We start from the raw sequence: 10,716 nt of genomic DNA on the forward strand, positions 1-10,716 counted from the left end.
GAGAGAGAGAGAGAGAGAGAGAGAGAGAGAGAGAGAGAGAGAGAGAGAGACAGAAAGAGACCAATTTCAATGAGTTCGAGAACAGCCTAGCCCACATGGAGAATATCAGGCCAGCCAGGACTATTAATCATGAGACCCTGTATTGAAACAAAACAATCAGAATGGTGGCTATAATTTTTGTCCTTCAAATGTAACAAATGAAATAAATCTGCAAGATTGTTATTCAGTAGTTTGTGGAGATACCAGTTTGGCACAGCTGAATTACTCTCCCCCCCATGCGCCCATACAGACCAAATGATCAATATAAATGAGAACCCAGCTAGATAATTGCTCAGGAACAAGGGCAAAGAGGTAAGTAATTGAGGGTGTTGGTGAGGCAAAAGAACAGGACCCAGATTCAAAGGAACAAAGAGCAAGTATGAAAGGAGAGGAGATCAAGGTGATGAAGGATTGAACAAGGTGCTGGCTGCTGCCAGAAGGAGGGGGTTGCAGGATGAATCAGCCCAGGTCCCTGCCCTCTGACTGCAGGAGCTATTCCACCCACACACTTTAGGGAACAACACAGCCCAGCCAAACGCCCACCATTGCTTTGTCATGCCACCGGAAATGCTCCACTATCAGACTTCCATCTGAAGACTTGCTGGATCGTCCCAATTCCCAGAGCTAAGCTCTTCCATGGAAACCAGGATTTTCTGAGAGGCGATTCCTGGAGAAGGCTGCATTGATTTGGGGTTGGATGCCTGTATCTACCTTCGAAATAGCAGCGAATAGGAGGAAGTGCTCCTCGGTCATGGTGTTTCATAATAGGTGATTTACCTCGTCTGAACAAACGTAGTTACAAGTCCCGGTACTCACACCCAGAAACAAATCTGGGAAGAGCTTTCAGCAATCTGGCTCCACACTGCTGAGCTCCTGCCTCTCACATCTGTCAGGGGAGGGAGCAGGAAAGCCAATTGGCTTCTATTTTATCACCTGTTTGTCCAAAATGTGTCAGTGGCTGACATTTTCCCAAGGCTAGCCTAGAGTGCCATCCTTCCACCGCTCACTTTCTACACTTCTCATTCAGGAACAGCAAAGCAGTTTGCGTAAGCCCGAGAGTTTTGAAACTTACGTCTGCTCATCTTTACAAAGTGTCAATGAATCAGGAGGGAAACTCCCTCCTATTATCTGTTGTTCTCAGTTTATCTTGGTTGGAAATGGGTGGATTCTCACATGCCAGTGAGTTTAAATAATTTTGCAGACATTGATTGGTGGTTATTATTGATGACTGAGTCATTGCAATTAAACATTGATTGCCTGCTTGTGTAAGTGGTACAAGCATGGAAAAGTATCAAGAGACTCTTGTTTTGATTATATCTCCTAGGCTATAGGATATACTATATATAGTATAGATACCATATATAGTATATAACAGCTATAGGATCCTCTGTGAATTGTATGTATGCCTATGGATCTAAAAAATAACTCAAAACATCTATTGCTAGTGTGTGTGGGTGGTGTGTACATGCCTGTGTGTGGCATGGCAGTCCTGTAGTGGGTAGAGAACCACTTTGTGGAGTAGGTTTTTCCTTCCCCCGTCACAAAAGTTCTGAGGGTTGAATTCAGGTCACCACATGTGCAGCAAACGCTGTTACCTCCTGAGCTGTCTTGCCAGCCCCCACACCTATCGGTTCCTAAAAACTCAACTCTTAACATGTGAAGTATCTATGGTCTTCTCACAAATGACTTTAAAACTAACTCTTCCCTTTACAACAGCCAGGTAAGAAAGGGCATCAGTGTTGTTCTGCACCTAAGAGTGGTAGAAATTGTCAAAAAGTTTAATCGAAGTCAAATGCTCTCGATAGAGGTTTGGTGATAACCAAATCAAAAGTTCACGGATAGAAAGTGTGAGGTTGTTCCCACACAGTCACTTATGTTCCCCATCCATTTGTGGACCACTAGCTCTGGGGAGTCAGCACTGGACAAGGTCCTGCCTGAACGAGTGTACATTCTATTATTATTCTTTATTCCTTTTACATTCCAACCACATTGTCCCTCCCACCCCTACTCCTGTACCACCCCACCCCCACCTCCTCCCCCAGACCACTCCCCCATCCACTCCTCCCAAAGGGTAAGGGCTCCCATGGGGAGCCAATAAATCCTGGCTCATTAAGTAGAGGCAGGACCAAGCCCCTCCCCCGCTGCATCAAGGCAGAGCATGGTGTCCCAGCATAGGGAATGGGCTCCAAAAAGTTCAGGCTGTAAGCAAGTCTGTAGGACATTTTCTTAATTAGTGATTGATGTAGGAAGGCCCAGCCCATTGTGGGGGTGCCAATCCTGAGCAAGTGGTCCTGGGTTCCATATGAACTGAGGCACAAGTCAACAGCCAGCACCCCTCCATGGCCTCTGTATCAGTTCCTGTCCCCAGATTCCTGTCCTGTCTGAGTTCTTTCTTGCCCCGTCTTCTTTCATGGCGTTTCATCACAGCAACAGAAACTCTAAGACCAGGGGGTTTTGAATTCAGAGGCATTACTCAAAAAGATGCTAAAGACACATTCACAGGCAGTGGGGATTTGGAGATTAGTCATTGCTGCGGGGAGGGGCCCTCTAATCATTGTTTTTTTTTAAATTTATTTATTTATTGAGGATTTCTGCCTCCTCCCTGCCACCGCCTCCCATTTCCCTCCCCCTCTCCCGATTAAGTCCCTCTCCCTCATCAGCTTGAAGAGCCATCAGGGTTCCCTGACCTGTGGGAAGTCCAAGGACCGCCCACCTCCATCCAGGTTTAGTAAGTTGAGCATCCAAACCGCCCAGGCCCCCCCAAAGCCAGCACGTGCAGTAGGATCAAACACCCATTGCCCTTGTTCTTGAGTTCTCTGTAGTCCTCATTGTCCGCTATGTTCAGCAAGTCCGGTTTTATCCCATGCTTTTTCAGACTCAGGCCAGCTGGCCTTGGTGAATTCCCGAAAGAGCATCCCCATTGTCTCAGAATGTGGGTGTACCCCTCGCGGTCCTGAGTTCCTTGCTCATGCTCCCCCTCCTTCTGCTCCTGATTTGGACCTTGAGATTTCTGTCCGGTGCTCCAATTTGGGTCTCTGTCTCTGTCTCCTTTCATCGCCCGATGAAGGTTAATATTCAGGGGGATGCCTATATGTTTGTCTTTGGATTCACCTTCTTATTTAGCTTCTCTAGGATCACAAATTATAAACTCAATGTCCTTTAATTATGGCTAGAAACCAAATATGAGTGAGTACATCCCATGTTCCTCTTTTTGGGTCTGGCTTACCTCACTCAGGATAGAGTTTTCTATTTCCATCCATTTGTATGCAAACTTCAAGAAGTTCTTGTTTTTTTACTGCCCTCTAATCATTGTAAGTTCACTTTCCTATACTATGTTTGCAAAGACACTCTTTCAAGTAAGATCACTTGTGAAGGTACTGGGGATTAGGACTTTTCCAAGATGGCCAAAGTCCGTGGTTTGGTTTGTGTGTGTGTGTGTGTGTGTGTGTGTGTGTGTGTGTGTGTGTTTAAATTGAGCCAGAGTTTATCTCCTGAGGACCTTAAGTGACAGATGAGTGCTGAGGGATATTTGTACACTGTATGAAGATATATTTCTGTGATTGGTTTAATAAAGAGCTGAATGCCCAATAGCTAGGCAGAATATGTAGGCGGGACTTCCGGGGAGGGGAGAGAGAAGGAGATGAATCTAGGAATCTAGGTGTGAGAGAGACACTAGGACACACGGAAGAAGCAGGATTGGGGGGGTACATAACAGAACGTAGATGGATAGAAATGGGCTAATTTAAGCTACAGAGCTAGATTAAAATCAACCTAAGACCAAGCTTTCATAATTAATAATAAGTCTCTGTGTTGTTATTTGGGAGCTGGCTGGTGGGACAGAGAAAAACTTGTTACAGATGGTGGCCTCTCCCATCAAGGAGTCACCAGAGGCACTGACCCAGGGAAATGCCATGGTCAGCTCCCCAGAGAGCATATCTGATACAATGAAGGTCCCAGAGCAAGCCGTTCTCAAGTCCTTCAAAACCAGGTCTTCCCTTCTGTGAAATCAAGGGGCTGGAGCAGACCTCATAACACTCCTAGGAAGAGGAAATGTTTGGAAGGGTCAGACACAGAAACATGCTCAATACACTCAAGATCTCCGCTTTCATGCCTGTCTTCTCATGCTCTGTGCAAACTACCTTTGACATGAGTCATTTGTCCCCTTTGGACTTCTTCTCCCTCTGTAGCAATCTGCCCGTCCTCCAGTGCTTTACGTGAAGTGCCTTGCCCTCCAAGACGAGGCTTCATGAAGGAGATCCTGATCTCTTCAGTGTTCACTAGAAGTTCACCAGGGAGTTCCCAGAGTTCTTAGTGTTATCCCCTCAGATCGGGCATTGGCGTTTGTGATTCATCTCCTAAGCTTTTAGCCACCTCTTCCATCTCTCTCCAGATCACTGAATATGGAGCTCTGAATCCCCAAAGGGATATGATCACATCTGTCTCCCAGTATGAAGCATGTAGAAGCCATCTGAATTAATCTTTACATTGAATTGCTATTACGTCGTTAGTTCTTGACATGACCTAGCTAAAGGTGTGCCGGGTCCACATGTAAAAAGCCAAAAGGCAAGTAAAACACAGGTTTACTTAGCAACCATCTCTATTTTCAGTGAGCCTCACTGTTATTTTTAATATTTCCTGAGAAATGGAACTGGACAGGTATTGTTTTTGAAGCTAAAAATACTGAAGAGGTCAAAATCAGTAAATAGAACAGAGGAATTTTATAGCTATCCCACTTTCATAAACCTAAGTGTAATCTTTTGTTTCTGAGACAGGGTCTCACTATTACTTCTGACTGTCCTGGAAGAAACTCTCGCTATAGACCAGGCTAGCCTTGAATTCACAGAGATCCTGAAACCTCTGCTTCCTGAGTGCTAGGAAAAAAGGTGCACACTATGGGACCAGTGAATGCAGAGCACTGTTTGGCTCGCATGGGCTGCCTGGGCCTCGCTGATAAAATGAACCAGAGAGCCCCAAAGTATAGCCTTTCACTGAGTGTAGTGCATGGGATCTATACACATATTTGTTTCAAAGCCGTGGCTGTATAGGTAGCAGAAGTAAGGGGCTGAAATTAAGATTTAAATCATACGGGGGCCCCAGCTCTGGCCATGCACATACACTCTCTGGGCCTCAGTTACATCATAAAACCAGAGAGACATGACCAGATTATGGTGAAGGGCTCTCTACTTCTGGCAGCATGTGTTGTCAGCTGTTATTGTGACAATATTCACGTGGCTTGTGTCCATTTCACATGCCACACATTGACTGTACACTGGCAGCAGGCCCGAGCTAGGAGTCAAAGAGATTGCAGTGGCTAAAATGCAGTTACCCCCTAAAGGAGCTCTCACAGCCAAGTGGGAAAAGTGGGAAGTCACCAAGACATTGCTGTTAGCCAGACAAGAGCTATAACCAAGGACACGAGTGAGGTTGAGGAGGCAAGTAGACATGAAATGTTTCCTGGAGAAGAAACCAGGAAACCAGCTCATTTTCTGAGATTGCTCTTGGAAATGGGTACCAGGGCTGGAGCTGAAACACAGTGATCGGGCTTCTGCATAGTATGGCCCTTAGGTTAATTCCCAACATAGAAGAAAAGGAGGAGGGAGAAAGATAGAGGAGGAAGGGGAAGGGGAGGGCTATAGAGGAGGACAGGCAAACTAGGGACCAGCCAGGAGAAGTGACACAAGTTATTTCAATTAGATGGTACTATATAAACAATGTAAGAAACAGAAGAAGTGGCCTTAGGTGCCCAAGGGGAAGGCCAGGCCATCCGTCATCCCTTAGCACAGGTTATGATGCCAGGAAAGGTGAAGGAGGCTTGGGAGCTAGGTAGGGGCCCGAGATCAGAACGCTTATTGTGTTGTGCTGGGGTGCTATGCCTGGAGTTGCTGGGAAGCCACTTCAAGAGTTAAATCTAGGAAGAGATACAAGCCCAGAGCAGTGGTGAAGGAGATGGGCTCAAAAGAAGAGAGACTGTTGAGCCTTTAGAAAAGAGGTGGGCACGCGCATAGATGTGCTGTTTGTAGTTGGTTGGGTTGGGACACGAGTCCAAGCTTCTTTAACTGCTTCCCTTTTCTTGGGGAAGCATCAGTTCAGCTCTGGTTGGTTGCACTAGAAACACAACTGTATGTGGAGGGACATCTTCCAAGAAGACGAACTTGTGTTCCATTGCTAAAACAAAGTGCACAAAGCTAGCTACTCTAAAAGAAAATGGTTTATCGAGCCCACAGTTTAGGAAGCCCAAACCTAAACAACATGGTACTAGCTCTGCCAAGAAGTCCCTTGGCTGCATCATATCATGGCAGATGGCACATGTGAGAGAGCCTACACATGGCCGAGCAAGGATGTGGTGAGACACGAAGCTGCGAAAGAGTCCGAGGGCCAGGCTTTCTCTTGCACAGCAGTTCTCTCTGGTGGAAATTAGCTAGGGTTCCACACAAACTCCGATGACCTCTTCTAAGGGCAGCACCTCCGACGACTCAAATGTCCTCTAGTTAATGCTAGTGTAGGTGCTGGTGACCCCAAGAAGGTGGAAAACCAATGTGACAGGAATCAGGGACAAAGGGCTGGAAGAGTAGGAGGTTAGGATCATGGAGTGGGACAAAGAAGCTTGGAAGTCCTTGAGCCGGTTTAGCTCATTACAAAACCTCAGCCATGCCTTTTGCTTAGGACAACACTGTCCTATAGCCATAGTAAAGAAGGAAGGGAACAGGCAGAACTAATCTCAGTGCAATGCACTCAGTTGAACTCACTGTAGCCTACATATTGTTATTCAGCATAAAATTCACATAAAATCATCACAACTTTTTTTCTTACTAAATCACAAACGCAAGCTTGTGGCTTACTTCAATGTGAGCCACTACCTCTGGGTGCTCAACAGCTGCACGTGCTGACTTCCCTGGCTGGTGCAGGCCAGTGTTCATCTCATCCCTTTGAGTTCCTGACTCCCTCAGGCTATCACTGTTCCTGCTTTGAAAGAAGCCACTTTGACTCCTAGTTTCGCCACCTGTTCACCAGCGACATCACTAGCTGGTATTTTATTCTCTGGTGTTGGTCATCCATGGGCTATCACTCCCAAGAAAGCAAACACCCCAGACATCTTTATCGCTTTATCCCCAGCAACATCGTCACCACAGCGGACTCTCAACAAATATTTTCGAAGGACTTGAATATTCCAGATTTACCATTTTCTCCCCTGAAGTCAATGTCCACTTAGTGGGTCCTTCATCAGGGGAGGAGGGTAGAGATGGAGGAACGTTATGTAAAATACAAGGTGGACAGAGAGCCGGTCCAAAAGCCCTCTAGGAGATGAAAGGCTGATTCTCAGGTGCCAAATGAGAGCCCGGCAGTCCTGCTGGCACCACTTCCTTTCAGATGTGCTCTAGCGATTCAATCACAGACTTGTCCAGTTTTATGAGAAACAACCTCACCCCGTGGCACTTTGGTCTGCCACCAGTAGGTGGAGCAGTGTCATTAAAAGTACAGCCCTAGTGTCTAACCAGTTTTTCAATGGGCTCTGGGAGGTTCTCTCCCAGAGCTGCCCTGGATCTCCGATGTACTCTTGCCTGTCTCCTCTTCCTGTCTTCCACTACGGAGGTGTAGCCTGTTTGTGATCCGGGCTTTCAGCAAAGGTGGCCAGGTTCTCCAGAAGGCAAGGTAGGCAGTCCCCAGAGGCTGGCCCAGGTCCAGGCCTGGAGGAGATAGCCAGGTTTCTTTCCCTCCTGGGTTAAGAGCACAAGCTCTGGACATGATTCAAATATGGATGTCCTCATTTACCTAGAACCCTTCTGTTCTTCCAAGGTCGAAAGAAGCTCATTAAATAGGTAGTTAGGCATGACACAGCCTGTACATCTGACACTGGCACGCTGGCTGCCACCAAGAGTTGTGGTAGCCAGGGGATGTTTCCTTATTATCGTTCCTCTCTGGTTTCTGGGTCACTGTGTGTAGCTCGTGGCCGTGCCTCCAGGGCTGTGAGACCGGTCTTGGCCCCCTTCTCCCTCCCACAAGTCCTTCTGGCCCTCAGACATCCCAGCCACGTGGAAATAGTAACTGCTTGAATACAGAATTCAGACTTTAGGATTGCAGATGAGGAAAAGGCCACTCACTTGAGGCTACGTTGGGATGCTTCCTTTAGAATGGTTTTGCTCTTTGGATTGTAAATTATCATAATTGACACTGCCCGATAGATCAGCCATTTCAGTAAAAAAGAAAAAGCAGTGATGGCTTGATGGTTTATTATCATTCTAGTTCATTCCATAGAGCTGTCTGGAATTCCTCCCCCCATCCGCCCCCAAAACCCATTCAGACAGCCAGCAAGTAAGACATTAGGAGCCTAGTTAAGAGGCTTCACAGGTCCAGTCAGCCGTGAAAGGGCCATTCCTTCTTCCTGAGCAGCAGTTCTCAACCTGTGGGTCATGACCCCTTGTTGTGGGGGGGTGTTGAATGACCCTTTCACAAGGGTCCTCTAAGGCCTTCCTGCATATCAGATATTTACATTACAATTTATAACAGTGGCAAAATTATAGCTATGAAGTAGCAGCAAAAATGATTTTATGGTTGTGTGTGTGTGTGTGTGTGTGTTGGGGGGGGGTCACCACAGCATGAGAAACTATATCAAAGGGTTGCAGCCTTAGGAAGGTTGAGAACCACTGCTCCAGAGAATAGGAGGGTTTTTTAATTCATTATCAGGAAAGCTCTTTGATAGGGAAACATTCTTTTATTGCTATCACGATTGACTCTATCGTATCTTGTACAAATGCCTGCATGTTCAGGCTGTAATTTTGCCATCCTCTACGCTCAGAAAGCCCTCCGATTCTCCTCCTGTTTGGTGAAATCATCTTTCAAACATCACTCCTCCGTGAGTCTTTTTGATTTTCTTAGTCACAGTGAACTCTTTCTTCTCCCAGATTCTCAGAGGACTTTGTTTTTTTTTTTTTTTTTTCCTGGCTGAATTTAGCCTAGCAAAAATTATTTCTGTTCACTCGAATGTCTCATTCATCAAACAGAACTCACTTTACTTGGTCTGAATGGCCCTTAGTGTCAAGTCGGTTGTTTCAAGGGCCCAGAAATAACTTACTGGTAGAGGGGCAAGCTGGCCGGTGACTAAAAGGTACCTGTTCCAGAGCCAGGGATGCTGAGGCATGCCTACATTTCTGAAGCTGCAGGTAAGAGGATCCGAGTCTGAGGCAAACCTGATCTAGATAGCAAGATCCTGTCTCAAGGGACAGGGAAAAAAGTAGAAAAAAGGGAAAACAAACAAACCCCACATTGTTCAGCTAGCACATGGGGGAAAAAAGCATGAAAAATGTCATTTGAATTTTCCTAAGACTTCTCATCCAAAGTGCACTAGTGATTTAATAAACAAACAGCAACGCAGCCTTACCTAGAAATTCCATACATCTCAACAAAGTGCCTCACACTCCGAGGGGCTGGTGGGAACTGGAAGCCCTTAACGTAGCGACCGTTCACTATTGTGTTCACTATTGTTCACCCCAGTTACCCTATCACCCACACTCTTCACGGCCCGCACTCCACCTGTGGATAAATGGCACCACCAACAACTAAAGCCTTGGCTCTCGGGTTTTTTTTTTTTTTTTTAATAGACGACTTTTAAAGAATAAAAGAGAACAGACCCTGCAAATTCTCTTGAAGTTGTCACACAAGGAAAAAAAAATTTCCCAATCTTTTCGTACAGGAAAATAGTGTCTACAATCTCATCTTCCACCACCTCCTCCAGAAGTTTCGATCTAGACATACATTTATTCAGGGAGTTGCAATTTAGCCTAGGGTGGAGTGTCAAAGTTCCTTTTGCTACCGGGTAACTCCAGGTCTTTGTGGTTTCTATAGATAAAAGAGGTGCTGGTATATTTGGGACGGGATTGCCTAATTGGACCAGTCTTCCTTTGCCTAGTCCAGTGCTTGTAACCGGGTCCCTTTAAGAGGCCAGAAATGCGTCCGGCGTCGCAGCCCTATGGATTCTCCTCCCCTGTCCGCGCTGCGAATGGTTTGCGCCGGCCTATATTAACCCGAGATCTCCCTCCCGGACGCCAATGATGTGAGGCGGGCAAGACGGCCACCGCGCGTAAGACCACAGAGGGCGCGCTGCAGACCGCCGAGAGCCCCGAAGCTGAGTCGGACACCCCCGGAGGGAAGCAATGAGGTAGCGGCAGTCCCCGGAGCAGACGCTGCACGCGTCCTGCCCTCAGAGCCCCGCGCTACCCTGGCCAAGCCGGCCGAGCGCGAGTCCCTGGCGTCCCCTCGAAGCGAGGATGCAGTGAGCCGCGGGACTGCTGTGCCTAGCCCACCGCGGCCAGCCGGACCACTCGGACCGTACTTGAGGCAAGCTGCTCATTCCGGGATCAGTCCAGCCGAGGGGCTCGCCCTCTCCGGCACCCACTGAGGGTGGGGTGCACCGGCTCCTGGGCGCACTGCTGTAGTTTCCGCGGCTCCTGGCCCTGGCCCAAGACTTGTGTGTGTGTCACGTTCGCTGAAGAAGAGTTCCTGCCTATTCTCTCACCAGCCCTGGTGCTTTGGCCGAGGCCGCCCTTCTATTTATTTGCACGCACTCATATGGCTTTTTTTCTAAAATCATTTTCCGCTCCGCTCTCTCTTATTTTGTTGCTTGTCTGAGACTTTTGTCCTGGTCCTTCTCATCTAGGCTTCTGTAATATATTCTCTCTCTCT

Source organism: Microtus ochrogaster, chromosome 2 (genome assembly GCF_000317375.1).
Source record: "Microtus ochrogaster isolate Prairie Vole_2 chromosome 2, MicOch1.0, whole genome shotgun sequence".
NCBI classification, from domain to species: Eukaryota; Metazoa; Chordata; class Mammalia; order Rodentia; family Cricetidae; genus Microtus; species Microtus ochrogaster.